Source organism: Ursus arctos, unplaced genomic scaffold (genome assembly GCF_023065955.2).
Source record: "Ursus arctos isolate Adak ecotype North America unplaced genomic scaffold, UrsArc2.0 scaffold_34, whole genome shotgun sequence".
Lineage (NCBI taxonomy): Eukaryota > Metazoa > Chordata > Mammalia > Carnivora > Ursidae > Ursus > Ursus arctos.
This window is the reverse complement of record NW_026623030.1, coordinates 19,318,769-19,335,444: the sequence shown is the minus strand read 5'-3', so window position 1 is coordinate 19,335,444 and position 16,676 is coordinate 19,318,769. Positions and strand designations below refer to the sequence as shown.

Genomic DNA, 16,676 nt, shown 5'->3' with positions numbered 1-16,676 from the left:
ACCACCAGATCTCTTAGAACTTGTGCGCGAGAAGGAGAACAGCAGCCGCTGCCTTCAGCTCGACCCCAGAGAATTCATAAAATGCTCAACGCATGCAGAGAACAGTTTTCTTCTGAGAAGGACAGTTTCTTCTGCATAAAGATGTCATTATCGCACTTTCTGATCCTGCTACCTGACTACAGTTGATCAGTTCAAACAGGGCTGGAAAGCTATAGGCACTTGGTTTGTAAATACAGTTTTATAGAAACACAGCAGCGCTCCTTTGTGTGTGTGGTATCTATGAAGGCTTTGCATTGCAAGGACAGAGTCGAATCACCGTGACAGACACAAAGCCTAAAATATGTACTATCTTGCCCTTTGCAGAAAGTTTGCTGACTACCGAATTTAAGAATTGCTATTTGGGCTAAAAGCCATTCAGAAAAGACTGTTCATAATAGGAGTCAGCCATCTAGCAGTTGTCTTAGGGACAATCTGTCCTATAAAGGCACGCCATATTGGTTGGCAACAAATTATCCCAACTGGACTCCCTCTCTCTGTCTCCCCCCTCCTCTCAGTATGAATCCAAGATGCAGAGGAAAGAGCTAGAAGGATTGCTGAACCAGAATGGAAGTGAACCATTGGTCTGCTTCTCCAGGAGGCTTCTCTGTATCCTGGTCTTAGAAGCATTGAGGGACAAGTGTGTCTATGGCTGCCTATGCTTCCATACTTCCCTGCCCTTCTCTGAAACAAGCCCTCATCACCTAAGGGCTAGAGGGTCAGACAATTTCATCTCTCATACCACCTCTCCCAGCACCTGCCTCATCCAACGTCTTCAGAAACAAGACTTTTGCATGATGCCAATGGAAAGAGTAGCATGATAGATGAGTGATGTCTGCCGTGGGCAGTGGAGGGAGAGAGAACAATGCGTGGTGTCCGTTTGGCAGCAAGGATTTCAGCGAAATCAGATGTGTCTCTTCTTTGCAACCAGTTTGTTCACCTTCTCACCACCTTCCCTCATCTTCCTTGGAAGGCAGAGTTTGACACACATCCTTCTGTTCTTGATAATGCACCCTTGTGCCACTGTCTCCCACCTTCCTCCCCCAAACAGGCCCTTTCTCGTATTTGAAAAGACTCTGGCTGCAGGCACCGTGCTAGGCTCATGGGACTCACTTAATGGAGCCCTCACTAATGGAGCCTATCATTTGGGGACTGGGCTCCCGCCTTTCCACTTAGAAGCTGGATTTTCCATTGACTCCACTGACGTTGAGAAAGACTTTCCTTTCAGCTAACCTAAACTTTTTCCTTTAACTACTCAATCCCCTTTATTCTTGCGCAGTCCATTATGGAGAGACAGTGGAGAGCCTCGGCCCCGGGAGTCCAGCTGGCTTGGCCGTGGGCCACATGACTGCATGGTCACTGTTCCACAGGGCCAAGTGACTATCCATGAGAAGCTGAAATTACACTTTGTTTCCAAGTCCTAATCCCAACCTGTGCCAGCTTCCTTCCGGGCCTCTGGTCACATGGAAGCTTACCTCACTGTCCAGCCCTTCCCCCACTCCCTCGGTGAACTTTCCCTCCGAAATCTGACTTGCAGAAGACCTCTGTATAGCAAAGGCGCGCCATATTGGCTGCCAAAAATCATTCTAAGTCTCCCAGTTCCCTTGGCCTCCAGAGCTTAATAAGGCTGCATTAACTTAAATACTCAAAAGTTCCTGGCCCCTACCTTTGCAAATGCAGGCCCTCAGCATCAGCCCTCAGCCCCTATCCGCTAGCATTGTCTTCCCCAGTTACTGCTCAGAGCGCCCAGCGGGAGGCCTCATTTGCCAAATTTATTCATGATCTTCCATCTCCAAGCCCTGTGTCACCTGGGCGCTAAAACAGAACTTCTTGGGCCTCAGGAGTCTCCCCAAAACACAGATTTTGAAAATGCAGTAACTTCTCCAAGGAAGAAGGTCTAGGAGAATGTTTAAGGGAAGGATTTTGAGCTACCCAGAGCTGGATTTAAAAGCAGATTTTACTCTTCACCAGCCATGTGAATTAAATTCTCCCAACCTTAACTCCTTATCCGGTGCTAGAGCCTACACCCTTTCCATGATGGACTTACTTCTTCCATGATTTTATGGGTTGAATGCGTGCACCCACACACACACAAAAAGTTAGCCCTAACCCCTAGACCTGTGAATATGGGCTTGTTTGGAAATAAGGTGTTTGCAGAGGTCATCCACTTAAGAGGAGGTCATCACAGTGGACCCTGATCCGACATGACTGGAGTCCTTTTAGGAAGAGGAGAAAAAACACAGAGGCAGACTTGTACGAAGGGAAGACAAGGTGAAGACCCACAGGAGAATGCCGTGTGAGAACAGAGGCAGAGAGCGCAGCCAAGGAACACCAAGGATTGTTGGCAACCCCAAACACTAAGGGAAATGCATGGAGTGCATTCTCCCCCTAGAGCTTCCAGGGAGAGCATGGCCCCGCTGACACCTTGCTTTGGGACCTCTATCTTCCAGAACTGCGCTCAGGACTCAGTTCCTGCTGTGCATCCCCAGGGAAGGAGCTCACAAACTCATCACATCAGCCAGTTTCGGAGTCCCGTTCCGGTTCAAATCGAGCGCCTTGCCCACACTGTTTCGAGTGGTAAAGGGGAGCTGGGTTGGTTGCAGCTCCCCACACCTATCCACCATCGCTCTTAGAGTGATGCCTCAACCAACTCAGATGAGAGAAACCCACCCCATGGTCCTTCACTTGGCAGGTGCACACCTCCATTTCCACCCCTTCGGGGCGCATGCTCTCACTGTGGACCGGACTTTGAATCCTCCCATGCTGGAATTGGAGGGCACGTGGGCCCTGGGGAGTAACAAAATCTGTCCTTCCCACCTTCATCTTGGGGAAAGGGAGCTGCTCTTTATCACTTACCACTTCGGACCTGGGTCCTGCTCAGAGGTGGGGCAGGGGCCCTGATGTTTTTCTCCTATCCCATCTCCTGTTCATGTCTGCATCCTGACCTTGGCCACATCCTCCTTTTTTTAGGGCCAGGCCCCTTAGGGTCTTCGTATCATCCCTTCAGTTCATGGCTGGCTTCAGAGATTTCATCCAGAATGTAGGCAAGAGATCCCCACCGGTACCAAGGGGTTAATGAGAGCCATCATGCTTTCATTTGAAAAGCAGAGGTCAGTACCTCGGGTTGGGGATTCTGATGTCATCTTTAGCTATTTTCCATAGCTCCTTGCGCTGTGCTGGGTGTACCAAAGACAGCTGACCTTACGGCAAACTCAGTGTAGAAATGTGTGGAAGCCTGAGAACAGGAAATAGGAGTTAAGGTTGGAACCAACAGGGCAAGAGATGGGAGAAGGGGAGGAAGGGAATCTTTAAGAACACATAGAAAATTCCATGTACTTGCTCATTCAACGTCAAGAACTGCCTGTTTCTGTCGTTTTTTGCAGACCCCTGGTCTACAATGTTGCGGACACATAATTCCCTGGTTCCATCCCATTTTGGTTATTTGTGCTAATGCAGTTAAGGGCTGCCCTCGAAAGTGAAATCCACAGCTACTCCCCAAAGCTTTTGCACCCAATTGCTTTGACTTGGTCCTTCCTCCAAGGCAGAGGATCCCTCTCCAGCATGACCATAAAACCGTTCCCACAAACGGACATTTTAACGATGCTGCCCACTCTTCCCAAATAGAGAAGTGTTCCCAAAGGAAAAAGAAGGGATAAATGTTAAGGAGAGACTATACCCCATCCCTGCCCTCCCCCATCTCCAGAACACACAAAGGAATCCTTGTCCTCGTGGTATCTGCGTGTGCACTGTTTCAGGTGGTAGGTTGGGGAATACCCACTGCTTGGAATGACGTATTACACCACTGTCTTTTTCCTCCAAGAAAGTCGAGGAAGCCATGCCAAGTATAGAGAATGAACCCGATCAAGCATTAGCTGGACCAGATTCCAGTTTCCCTCCCTCTTCCTGCTCACCATGTAACCCTGTCCAAGTCTCACCGCTGCTCTATGCCTCAGTTTCCCTACCTGTAAAATGGGGGAATTAATGCCACCTCAGGGGGTTGCTGTGAGAATTTAAAGAAACGTCCTCACCAATAATGTCTGTACACGCAGGGGCCGGCTCCTGCTAAGCCCTCCAAGACGCTAGCTGGCTCTGACCACCCTCTTCACTGTGATTAGGATTGACCAGTGCGGTTGGACATCTCCACGAACTCTTCTCTCTCTCCAAACCCGGCTGGAACCCTCTTCTCCAAACACTCCAGCTCTTAGGGAGGAACCCTGAACTGGCTCCAGGAAGGAGCCACCACCCTCCCCCACCCAGCCCCCTGCTGTTTGTTGGGGGACTGGTTCTTGGAGTCCCTTGTGGGCACAACAAGCTGGGAGGCCAGGAGACAAACAACAGCCTTGAACAGGGCTGGAGACAGGCGGCGGGGGGGAGGCTGTGAGCTGCTCGCCAACAAACAAAAGTTGCCTTTCATCCGATCCACTGCTCCCGAGGAGGACCCACTTCCTCCTGCCCTGGCGTTTATGCAAGCCGACAGCAGAGGCGAGAAAACAGCCAGGTCTCTGCGCGCGCGATAAAACCATTACAATCAATTTGGGCAGCTCGCAGGCGCGCAGACAGACTCCGTGTCGACTGGATTCTGTTACCGGGAGCGCGGGGCGCGGGCTGCTGCGGAGGGGGCCGGGGCAGGTGGGGGGCGGCGGGGGCCTTCTGGGAGGCTGGAGCATTTGGCCTGCCTCGGATGGGCCCCATTATGGCTGCAGGCTGGCGCCACTGCTGCGGGGGCTTGCGACCGAATGAAAGTGTCATCCAACCGCTCCAGGGAGGAAGGGGAGATGGGGGCTGGCGGTGTTAGCTTAACTCCTGCGGTCTCGAAGCCTAATTGCTCACGGTGGAAACACGCTTCAAAGTGCTTTGGCCTCGTCAATAATAGGGTATTAGATGCCTTCCATTCTGCAGCGCATTGATCCGTTTCCTCCCCAGGCCTCCTCCTGGCTCCGCTCCCTGACATCCCCCCAACGGTGCTGCTCTGGCTTCTACCCCTGATGACTCTTCTTCCTTTTTTTTTTTTTTTAAGTGTTTTCTAAGCGTGTGTTTAGCAAGAGTGGTGCCTAAGTGCTAATTGTTACACCACAGATTGATTGGCGACGAGATGGCTTGCCAAGTTCCTCCACTCTCCTGGGGGGCGGGGGAAAGCAGGGGAGGAGGGAGGAAGGATGGGGAGGGGCCCGATGGGGGAGGCAGCGGTGGGGCTGGACCAGGAAGGGGGAGGAGAGGGGAATCCTTGCTTCTGAGTTTCCTGGCAAACTGTGTCTTTCTGGGTTGTAAACTGTACCCTTTGCTGGGGAGGCAGAGGGGCAAGCTCGGTTGATGTTTTATTATTGTTCGCTGCCTTGAGAAAGTGGGAAAGATTTGGCCACAAGCACTGACCCTGGACCAGGCTGCAGCTGATGGAGAGGGGCTGGGTGGATAAGTGGGAGGGTGGACATCCTCCAGCCCTGAGCTGGGAGGACACTGCTTGTCCATGAGCCCCTCTAGGAATAGGTTAAGTGTCCCCGTGTGTGCTCTGGGAGACCCTGTACTTATTCCCCTATCCTTTACCGGACTTACTTATTTCATTACCCAGCTGTTTTCACCAGCTGGTGGGTGCCCTGATGGTCCAAACCACCACTGGGCCAACCACAGCTGGATGAACAGAATGCAACACAAAGCCGGTCAGGCCACGTCGCTCCAAAATTATTTCTTTTCCGTCATGCAGACCATGGGGTTATGATGTGTTTGGAGAAGTGGGTTAGCTGAGAACTTTAGGATTCCTGAAAGACACAGACAACCCCCTTGGCTCTCAAAATCCCTCCAAAGACAGCACTGAGTGCTTCCCCATAGGATTAGAAGTTTCGTCTTGGCAACTAATACCCAGAAACATTCCCACCTGACAGGTGAACGTGAACGTTCTCCATGTACATCTGCTTAAGAGGGGACCGTCTATTCTTCCGATCGTGACATCCAACTTCAGAGAGCAGCTTCTGACCCACTTCCAAACTCCCACCTTCCACGTGGAAGAGGCAGGGGAGTAAAGGAGGGAGCCAGGAAGCACGCCTTGACTTTAGACAGCTGGGTTCCACTGCGTGTTAACACTGTGCCCTTGGGCAAGACACATAACTTGTCAGTGCCTCAGTGTTCTCATCTGCAAAACAGGGATAATGAGGATGCCTGACCCACAGGGGGGTGGCGAGGGCGAAATGAAATGACACTCGGTGAGTAGTAAATACTCTACAAGCAGTGGCTTTGTCATCTTCTTTCTTTGTTCTGGAATACTCAATGTCGCATATTCTTGCTATTCGACATGTGCTCCAGGGAGCAGCAGCCTGGGCTCACCCAGGAGTTTCTTAGAAATGCAGAACCTAAGACCCAGACCTACGGAATCAGATCCGCGTTTTCACACAATCCCCAGGACATGCAGGTGCACACCGAAATCTAGGAAGGCCTGGCTTATAGAGTGCCTTCTCCCCACATCTTGAATGTAAGCGATGCACAGCTCATGCTTGGAGGTCTGGGTGAGGTCAAGCGTGGTATTCAGCAGCCACCCAGGGGTGGGGTGACCTCGCTTTAGAGTGGACATGACCATGATCTCACATTGGAGTTTCAGTCTTTAGCCAAGCAAGAACCAAGGCCTGGTTTTGCAGCTCTCTTGACATGAGCATCCTTGGGGGTTGTGCTTGCTTCCTGGAAAATGACAGCTCCGGAGAATTCTTCCCTGCAAATACCCAGCAAGGTCATAGTTCAATTGCAGCCTTTGCCAGCGGATGGAGTGTCGAGGGAGGCAGGAAAACAGGATGGTTCAAGATGTGGGTTGTGGGGCCAGCCATGGGCTCTAATGCGGAGAACAGCTTGTGGGATGTAAATCCCTTAATCCATCTCTTTCCATCCGGTGCCTGCCCCAGGGCCTTTGCATATGCAGCTCCTTCTGCTTAGAATGCTTTTTATCTCCAATTACCTCTTTCCCTCATCCAATTTGACCCAGAGGTCACCTTCCCAGAGACACCTCTCTCCTTGGCCTCAACCATCCGCCCTCTGTCTCATTACCCTTTTCTTCCTCTTCAGCATTTACTACTGCTGGGAATGATCTCATTGGACTATGTGTTCCTAATCTGTAATGACCCAGCCACCAAACAGAACTAAGCTTATTACGGACAGAAGATCTGTTCTTGTCACCCCCGTACCCCTAGTGCTTGGAACAGCACACAACAGCTAGTAGGTGCCCCCAAAATCATTGTTGATGGACTGCCTCAAGTTTCATCATCTGTAAAATGGGGATAAAATAGTACCTTACGCAGATGGAGTTTGCAAGGTGATCGTGCAAAGCATGAGGTCATAACCGATACCTGATTAGTGCTCAATAGACAAGAGGGCTTATTGATATCAGTAATAGTGGCACGATTTCATAACTAAAAACCAACCCCCAAAAGATCTGCACTCACCTCTATCCTTGAAATAAGCCCTACTGCTATTACTACAGTTATTACCCCTAGTACTAGGACTAGGTCTCTGGTTTTAGCCTCAGTGTGATGTGATCACCCAGTCTTTCCTACGGACCCATGAAGAGTGATGACGGTGACGATGACAGCTGATATTCTGGGGTGGTCACTGCATGCCAGGCACTCCACCTAACATTCTAGAACTCCCAGAGTCACCTTGTGACTTACGCATTATTTCCATTCTCTCTTCCAGATGAGGAAGCAGAGTCTCCAGGAAGGGGAGTGGCTGCTGCAGGCTCATGCGATGAGTGCCTGGCCAGCCCTCCACGTGAAGCCAGCTCTGACTCCCAACCGGGTGCAAGTGGTGACCTCTGACCCTGTGCAGTAGAAGCCTTGGAAGAATCTCAGAATCCTTGGGCTCTTGAGAAACGGAGGTTTCTCAAGCACCAGCCTCAATTCCCTCTAAATCCAAGAATCGGTCATTTTAGGTGGTTGGATGTTTGAGCCCCATATGTCCCTCTGCTGCTCGTAGTACAATCTGAAAGAGGAAATACAGAACTGACTGAGGAGGAGATGAGAACAAAAGCCCTATTGGTGTCCCTTCTCTGATGCCCCTTTGGCCACTGCATACCAGGGAAGTGGCCTTCCATTGCAGGTAGGGTGCATTTTGGTCGTAAGTCCTGGGTACATATCAGAGTTCCATGGCTCTGATTGCTGTGTGACCTTGGGCAAGTGCCTTGGTGTCTCTGAGCCTCAGCTTTTTCACCTGAAAAATGGGAATACTTATAGTACCAACCCCATAAGGTTGTTATTGGGTTAAATGAGCTCATCCATGTAATTGTTAGCACACTGCCTGGTTTATGGTAAGAACCCCTCCAAATCTATATGAGTGAGGGATTGATTACCTCTTCACTGGTTAACAACTTTGGCTCTTGCTGAAGTTTTCTTCAGTATCTAAAGTGTGTAGCTTTTCAAGTGCTTTAAAAAACTGTGCTTAGCAACTGAACACTTTTTTCTTTTTTTTTTATCCTTTTACTGAGAAGGAAAAACTATTTAATATTTTTGTTGTATGAGGAATAATGCCTAAGGCAGGTACTTGGACTCCTGACCTCAGTCCCGCACGCTCCTGCTTTAATAAAGCTATAGGACAAAGCAGAGTTGGAATTGAAAAGAAAGGGAGGGTAGAACATACTACAGATAAATTAAAGGAGCAGGGCGACGCAGAAAGAATGACAGCCACACGTGCGCCCAACACTCTAGCCCTGCAGCAAATCAGAATGACGCCAACCAAGTCTCCCTACCAGCTGGTGACCCTGCCACTGAACGCTTCTTAAACTCTTCAATTTTTCTTAAATTAAGTCTTAAACAGAGACCAATATAAAAGGCAGATAAGATGGAGAGCTGCTCCATTTGAAGCAGCAGCCACTCCACCAGTAACTGCTTTGGCACAAGCCTGGAACCTCTGGATTCCAGGGAAGCCAGTTTGAAAACCACTGAACTACCCAACCTCCCGTGTTCTGTCCTCAAGGTTAAAGTGCAATCCCTCCTCCCCACCTGCTCCATGAGAAGGCTGGAGGGAAGGGCCTTATGGCTCCCAAATCATGTTGGTGTGATTGGTTCTACTTTTTTTTTTTTTTTCTGTCTTCCCTCTAGTTCTGAAGCGTTAAGTAGAATTTTATGAGAAGGCGTGCTATAGGCCAATATTATTTTATTATCATTATGAATAAACGAATGAATGGATGCAGGGGTGGAGGTACGCATGCATGGATAGATGGCTGGCTGGATAGACGATGGATGGATGGATGGATGGATGGATGGATGGATGGATGGTCGGGTGATGGATAAGTAGATGGGTAGGTGGGTGGACGGATGGACGAATGGATGATACATGGATAAATGGATGGATGGATGAACAGATGGGTGATGGATGGGTGGGTGGAGGGCGGAAATATGGATGAGTAGATGGGTAGGTGGACGGATTGGTGGACGATGGCTGGCTAGATGATGCATGGATGAATGGATGGATGAATGAGAAGGTGGATGGTGGATGAACGGATGGACGATGGTGGGGTGGGTGGGTAGGTGGGTGGATGGGTGGGAGAGGAAACTACTCACCAGAGGGATTAGTACGAACAGGTGAAGCTGTCCACTTGAGCACTGTTGTGTGTAATGGAAATAAGGCCTGGGAGTAAGCAGCAGGAGAGAACTAAGCAGTGGCCACCAGGCTCCGTGGTAGGCAATGACCTCACATCATCTCATGTAATTTTCTCCTCTGCCCGAGGGGAAAGAACTCTTCTCCCCATTTTGCAGAAGAAGGAGGTGAAGTTTAGAGAATTTCAGTAACCTGCTCAAGGTAACACAGCTATGAAGTAGCAGGCCCAGGTCCTTGTCATCATACCACCATACCTTCTGCATAGAAGTCTTTTTTTTTTTTTTTTTAAGATTTTATTTATTTATGTGACAGAGAGACAGCCAGTGAGAGAGGGAACACAAGCAGGGGGAGTGGGAGAGGAAGAAGCAGGCTCATAGCGGAGGAGCCTGATGTGGGGCTCGATCCCAGATCGCCGGGATCACGCCCTGAGCCGAAGGCAGACGCCCAACGACTGCGCCACCCAGGCGCCCCTGCATAGAAGTCTTCCACCTATAAAGAATCTTCCAGAAATGTAAAAGAAAGTAAATTAAAAGAAACACAGCTAAAGGAAGAAAAGGAAGAGAAAAGTCTTAAGGACTTGGAAAGACTAACGTTTGTAGGGCACCCACTGTAAACAAGATCCCGGGCTTTACACGTATGTTCAGGTTAACTGTTGACTGTGAGCCCAGAGGTTGGGGTGATTAACCGGGCTTCGTAATGAAGAAACTGAGTCTTGAACTCCCAGAGTCGGGTTCTCGTTTGCCCCGGGGCAGAGCTGCGATTTGAAGCCTGACTTAAAGTCCAGTTCCGAGAGATAGAGTGTTCTAAATAAAGAAAGAAGAGGACAAAGTGAGATGAAAAGAAAGAATCCATGCGCAAGAAGTAAGACATAAAGGGGGAAATGACGGCTGCAAGAAGGAAGAGCAAGGAAACACCCCTTAAAGAAGAAAAAGGACAGAGGATGAAGAAGGAAAGAAAAGCCAAAGGAAGACAAAGGACTCTTTTCTTGATCTGCCTGTGTGCAGAGAAACCGCAGCACAGATCTCCACGGCCCGCTTCCCCTCGCACAACATGCCTCTCGGCCTGCACCCCTGCACCTCCCTCTGAGGGCCTGCTGGAGAGCAGGCCGGGCTGCTGCAGGGTCTGAAGGCCCTGGCGGGAATGTCCCAAGGAAAGCTCAGTGTCTGGAGTCATCCGATTAAAGCAGGCAGTGAGGCTGCAAATGAGGAGACAGGGGGACGGGCAGAGAAGGGCGGCGGCTGAGGGGGGCCGCCGACCCCCATGACCTTCTGCCTGCACTAACCTGATAGACCAAATAGGTCTGGAAAACAAAATAGTATTAACCCTTAGAACCGGGTCACCTCTGTCTGCGTTTGCCTGGGACTGGGGGACTCGGCCTGCCAGAGGGTTTAACTCCTTCTTGGGGCCGCCTGATTGCCACTTCATAGCCCTGCCCTCAGATCCGTCCATTCATCCTCAGTGAACAGACTGGATGCCCACGAGGGCGGCCGAGGCCGTGGCCCAGTCGGACGCACACAGAGAATCCGCTGCTCCTCAAAACCTTGGCCAAAGTTTCTAGAGAGGACAATGATTTCTAGATTTTTTAAAATCAAATCAGAGATTTTATTTTGACTTGATTCTACCAAAAACAATCATATTGCCTCCTGTTCGTCCTCCCCAGCCCCCGAATTAATACAGAATAATACAGAGCCTTGCTGCACAAAACACAGTCCCCGGGGCTAACAATGGCCGGTCACCTGGGAGCTTGTGAGAAATGCAAACTCTTAGGCCCTACCCCAGGCCTGCTGAGTCAGAACTGCATGTTAACAGGATGTCTCGATCAGTGGTGTGCACGTTAGGGTTGAAGACGCACCCACAAAACCATCACCCAGCTAAAGAATTTTCCAGAAGAAAAAAAACTATGGTGACAGGGGTCAATTCAATTTATTGTGGTGATCACTTTGCAATACATACAAATATCGAATCATTGCGTGTACGCCTGAAACTAATATCACGTTTATGTCGATTATACCCGAATTAAAAAAAAAAGGAAATAAATAATTTCGCTTTTTAGAACATCTGTCTTAAGCAGAAAACACACACACACACACACACACACACACACACACACACACTTCAGACACAACAATGACATTTTAACCCAGCCAAATCACCAGGAGTTGTGATATTCTGGAAAGAGTCAAAGAGCTCCTGTTCCTCAGCCAAGTATTGTAACGAGAGCAAGTATTAAACATGGCGGTTCAGGTAGAGTAGACGGTGGTGGTGTTGTCAGTCCAGTAGCACGTCCCCTGTTATTATGGCAAAAGTGCCCCCTTTTCTTTGGGGCTCCTCCTCACTCTTCTCCAAGTGGCTATCATGGCACTACCACCCTGGCCTGTGATTAGATGATGGCCCAGGCCTTCCCTGGGACTCTGTGTGCCCTTTGGCCAAGTAGGCCAGGAGGTATGAACCCCGGGACTGCCTATGACCACGTTCTTCTCTTCTTGGCTACAGGGTCCATGGACCAGAAGAATATCCATCTTCTGATGGACAGAATAGGGCAAACACAGAAAAAACCAAGCCTGGAGACAGGGAGACATAGGGAGAGAGTGAGAACGTGAGCCATCGTGGAGACTTGCAGCTTTTAAAGTCAGCCCCACTTCTGGACTCCCAGATACATGTGTCAATAAATCCCCTTTGACACCCAATCCAATTTGAGGGGATTTATATCTTTAGCATATGAAGTAGTCCAGACTCTCACTGAACAATCAGCTGACTCTGTGACCTTGAATTTCTGGGGATCTGAGGCATTTCACCCAAGTTCCTTGAGGATCTGCCATAATGCTCTCCTGTCCTGCACCACCAGTCACTGTTGGAGTGACTCCCTGGAAGAAGCCACCCTTGGCACAAAGACTCTCCTCCAAATGCCAGAGCCTAGATCTTCAAGATTTTTCCTGAACCTCAATCTTCAGATCTCCTGATGGTCACTCCCACAATAACACCATTTTTAACACTCATGATACCCCAAAACCCTTTCTTACAAAGCTTCGGGCTTCATGAGACTACTGGTTGTACCCTTCCTGATCACCATTAAATTTCCAGAGTCCAGCACGGAATAGATGCTCAACAGCCGGGGCTTGAGTTGGTGAATTCTAAGTATGTAAAGCTGGCAACATTTGCAAGGGATGGAAAAGCCAGAGAGAAGTGGAGGGAAGAGAAAATCTCTATAAAATTTCCCCTTCTTGGCAGAAATGATAAGCTAGATCTTTAATGACCAGTGCAGCCAGCATGGGAACTCATGAACTGGAACTGAATCTGGCCATATGCAACAAACGTGGCCAACAGAATGCTTCTGGGGGGATATGTCCCCTTGCCTGGCTTCCTATATGAACCTCTGAAGCCCTTGTAGGGGCTTATTTATTTATTTTTTAAAGATTTTATTTATTTATTTATTTGACAAGGATAGAGACAGCCAGTGAGAGAGGGAACACAAGCAGGGGGAGTGGGAGAGGAGGAAGCAGGCTTCCAGCGGAAGAGTCTGATGCTGGTCTCGATCCCAGAATGCTGGGATCACGCCCTGAGCCGAAGGCAGCCGCTTAATGATTGAGCCACCCAGGCACCCCCTTGTAGGGACTTTAGACCCTGAGGGGGAACCCTGACATTGTGTTGAGACCTCCCTCTGCCTATTTCCTCTCTAACATTCCTCTGCCCAAGCAAAGCCTCCTTATCTGGTCCCCACAGGAATGCCACGTGCAAAACCAGTCCACCATTGGACACCAGAGATGGAAGGCACCCTCCTGCTTATATAATCCGAATCCCTTCTTTCACAATGTGCTGAATAGGTTTCGGGGGGGATGTGACTTGCCTCAACCAAGTAAGGGCAAAGTCAGAACCAGGACCTGACTCCCCCAGCTCTTCTGTCTACTATCCTACCCCGAGAGGATGGGCAAGGGAGAGCAACTCCATGTACCATAATGAAACCCAAGTCTAGAAGCAATGGGACTTGCTCACTGACTCACAGTTGTTAGGGCAGTGTCAGGATGTGGATCCAGGCTCCCCGCTCCAAGGGCCGTGTAGTGTTTCCTCTCTTCTTTATCAACCTTTCTCATTCCTTTTATTTCATCTACCCTCTCATGATTTGCTGCTTCTCCCTTTATTTTTCCTCCTCAGACACTGCTCTTTGGGAGTCCCATTCCCAAAAACCCTACCCACTTGTAGCCCTGAACCAACACGGACTACTCATGATGCCCTCTCTCTGGATCATTTATTCCGAGAGCCCAGATATAAATATCCACTTAGTGAGGTGCCTTACTCCTCAGGCTCCCTCTCCCCAGCCTCCGGCACCCTGTCAGCCACCTGAGTCTACTTTGCACACCCAGCCCCGACTGGCTGTGCAAGCCTGTCTGTTGGAGTGCTGGCTGGCCCCCAAGATCGCTATTGTAAGTTAATGGCACAGCAACTGGGTGTTAAGAACACTAATTAACATTAAATAGGTGATGTTATCCCAGTAACTTACAAGGGGCCCATTCTTTATTTTCCTCTTTTCTTCCTTCACTATTTTCAATGCCTGGAGTAACTCACTGTTGTCAACAGTCACCTGGGCAGGAGCTAAGCTTACGGCCAGAGGAAGGCGCACACGGACCTTCACTGGCTCCCATCAGCGACAGAGAAGCCTAGGACTGAGGTCTGGCAAGAACGGCAGGTCTGGGGCTGGACTCTGCTTTCCCCTTTCGTGCCTCCTTAAGAAAGTCTCCGACGGGAAAATTCGGGAGACTCCGGGAGAGTCAGAGACGCACAACAGGGGAGTTCTCTCCCCTCTGTGCAGTTTGAGATGTTTGCTCTTGCCACTCAAGGCATCAGTGAGAAGAAAGCCTGGTATTGCTTTAGCACCGAGCACAGGTGAGAGCTGTTTTTCCTTTTCATGCTCTCTGCTCCATGGCTAATAATAAAATTAATTGCCGGCGAGGAATAATAAAATGTAATTGCTTAGAATTATTGAACGTATACTGTAGAGACCAGACCCTGAACTAAGCCCTTACATTCATTATCTCAGGGGATCTTCATGACTCATTGCAACCAGGAAACTCAGGCTCAGAGAGGGGAGGCTATGTGCCCAACGACACACAACCAAGGGAGTCCAGAGCGGAGATTTGCACACAGGCTCTCAGTCCAGGGCATATCCCCTGACCCACCCCGAAAGGTGGTGACCCAAGGACCTCTCTGGGTGGGGAGGGAAGAGGACCACGGTCCTCATTTTCACTCAGATCCCTCCTCCAGGATTGAGCAAGAGAAAACCCTGCGACCTCTTACTGTCGACCCCAAGACCTGCTCCTTTGTTCCGGGTTCATGGATGCGAGGTTTGGCATCCTTCATGCCATGGCAATGAAGCTAGGGCGGCTTCTGGAGGAGGCAGGCTTTCAGGGACATTAAAACCAGCCCAGCCGGAGCTGGAGAAGAAAAATCCAGGTTCGTGGCTCACTGTGTTCAGCCTACAGCATCCACAGCCCATCTGCTCATTCCAGGCTTGAGGAAAACTCATAAAGGGCAGAGTTGGGATTAGATCAGAGGCACTGGTGGTATCCACGACCAGGCATTATGCTCTTAGGCTCCGCCCGGCACTCTACGAGGACCATTTCTGACTCTCAACAATCCCGCAAAGTAGACTGTGTTGTACCCATGTTATACCTGAGAAAGCTGAGCCTCCTCTCTAGACCCGTATTTTCAAATTGGATGCCACCAAGGGCTTGGGCGGTCACGGGGGTGGGTCTGGGGGCAGTGCCAGGCTCCCGGGTCCCCTTAAGTTGCCCTTCATCCTGAGCAATGCCCATGATGTCTGCAGACCTTTACCGACAAGACCATAATGGACCAGAGCTTGCATGGCTAAAATTTAAAACTTAGAAAGCTCACCTAATCAGACAGTAAACCGGCACCTCCACCCCAGGGCAGAGCACGGCTGCCTTGATCAGCCTGAGTTACCAACGCGCACCAAGTAATAAATGTTCGTTGAGTGGCAGGCCGCTTACAAATGCCGGACCCCTTCGTATGGGCTGTTTCATCTGCCCGCGATCCAAAGAAGTGACCCCATACAGCCCCCCCGTTGGCAGAGGAAGCTGAAGGAACCTCAGAAAGATGAGGTTCTTGCTCCAAGTCACAGAGCTGGCGAGTGACAGAGCTGGGGTTGGTCCAAGGCCATGTGATATACGCAGAATCGTGACCACCCAAAAATGCCTGCCACCTAATCCCTGTCACATGGCAAAGGGGGTTTGCAGATATGATTAAGGGCTGTGGGACGGAGGTGTGGGGAGGTAGACTATCCTGGATTATCACCCTTGTAATCACAAGGGTCCTTTAAACAGTTACAGAAGCGGGCGCCTGGGGGGGCTCAGTCAGTGAGGCATCTGCCTTTGTCTCAGATCATCCTCCCAGGGTCCTGGGATTGAGCCCCAACTCGGGCTCTCCGCTCAGCGCGGAGTCTCCTCCCTCTCCCTCTGTGATCTCGCTCACTTTTGCTCTCTCAAATAAATAAATGACATTTTTCAATAAATAAATACATTACATACATAAAAATAAAAAGAGAAGGGGGTGTGACTTTAGAACATTAGAAGCAGAGTCTGGAAGATCTGAAGGGGCCGGGCTGCCGGCCTTGAGGACCGATCCTCGGGCCAGGAGCCATGGACAGAGGGGCGCAGGCAGCCTCCAGCAGCTGGAAAAGGCAAGGAAACATTGTCTCCCTGGAGCCTCCAGAAGGGACACAGTCCCGCGCCGATCTTGACTTCAGGCCGGTGAGAGCCGGTTTGGAGTTCTGTCCTCCGTAACCGGAAGGCGGCGCAGGTGCGGGGCAGGCTCACGGCTAAGCCTGGTACCAAGCACAAGCTTCCCCCCTGCCCCGGTGAGCTGCTGGATGGCCCCCTCAACACCGGGCATTTCTGTAAGTACCTGGACAGCTCTGGATCTAGAAACAGCTGGGGTGAGAAGGGCAATACATCCCCATTCCATCCTCACTGGGCGGACCTGCTTCCCTGCCCAGCCTGGCCGTCCAAGGAGCAGATGGAAGGGACCCTTCGCCATGTCAGAGCCAGCTCCGGGGGCTTGCT

The 16,676-nt window shown here is 50.2% G+C and overlaps 1 long non-coding RNA gene across 4 annotated transcripts in view; it reads right to left on the bottom strand.

Moving 5' to 3' along the window:
• Positions 1 to 16,676, bottom strand: part of LOC123001931 (uncharacterized) — a 187,162-nt gene that overhangs the window by 54,304 nt on the left and 116,182 nt on the right. For 2 of the 4 annotated variants that reach the window (XR_006411249.2, XR_006411248.2), the window contains exon 6: positions 2,893 to 3,271. The exons of the other annotated variants lie outside the window; for them this stretch is intronic. This is a non-coding gene — a long non-coding RNA (uncharacterized LOC123001931). The remainder of the gene's footprint in view (positions 1 to 2,892; positions 3,272 to 16,676) is intronic. 4 annotated transcript variants of the gene reach the window in all.